The following is a 664-nucleotide window of genomic DNA, read 5'->3' as shown; positions in this document are numbered from 1 at the left end:
TTGTTGTTAATATTACACCTTGTCCTTAATTAAATTTTTTACTTCCATTCTGTGAAACTAGTTTGTTCCAACAAAATCATTTTAAGGCCAGATTTTGTTGGATAATTCTGGCTGAAAAAAAACAAGCAAAGACAGGGAGATAAAAGATATTGTGTGGCAATGGCCTGTATTTACATAGCACTGCAATCTTTTCCAAAGAAGTGTTAAAATTCAATTATTCCAGAATAGCAAGAAGCAATAAAGCTACAATTGGCAGCAAATAGTTGAATATCTACTGTCTCTGGTCTGTACTGAAATAAACAAAAAGCATCTTTGGAAGTCACGATTAACTGACCTAACAAGTTTATTAGTTTAGTCTTCCATTTATGCATGCATTTATTCAGCAAATAAATATTTATTGAGGGAATATGATTCATCAATGTTAAAACAAAATTCAGTCTTTCCTTTTCCTTAGGATTGCTGCCTTACAGAAGAGAAGGCATATTATGACAATATGCATAATAAAAAATAAGAAAAAATGGATGAGATGCAAAAGTAGAGCAGGGAATAGAGACATTAATTCTGCAAACAGTAAAGATGGCTTCACGGAAGAAGAAACTACTTAAGTCTTAGGATAATTAGGGTTTATTGGGTAAAAAGAAATAAGGAAAGAATGCTTTAAAAG

This window comes from Mandrillus leucophaeus, unplaced genomic scaffold (assembly GCF_000951045.1).
Source record: "Mandrillus leucophaeus isolate KB7577 unplaced genomic scaffold, Mleu.le_1.0 Scaffold1286, whole genome shotgun sequence".
Classification (NCBI taxonomy): Eukaryota; Metazoa; Chordata; class Mammalia; order Primates; family Cercopithecidae; genus Mandrillus; species Mandrillus leucophaeus.
Note: the sequence above shows the minus strand (reverse complement) of the source record.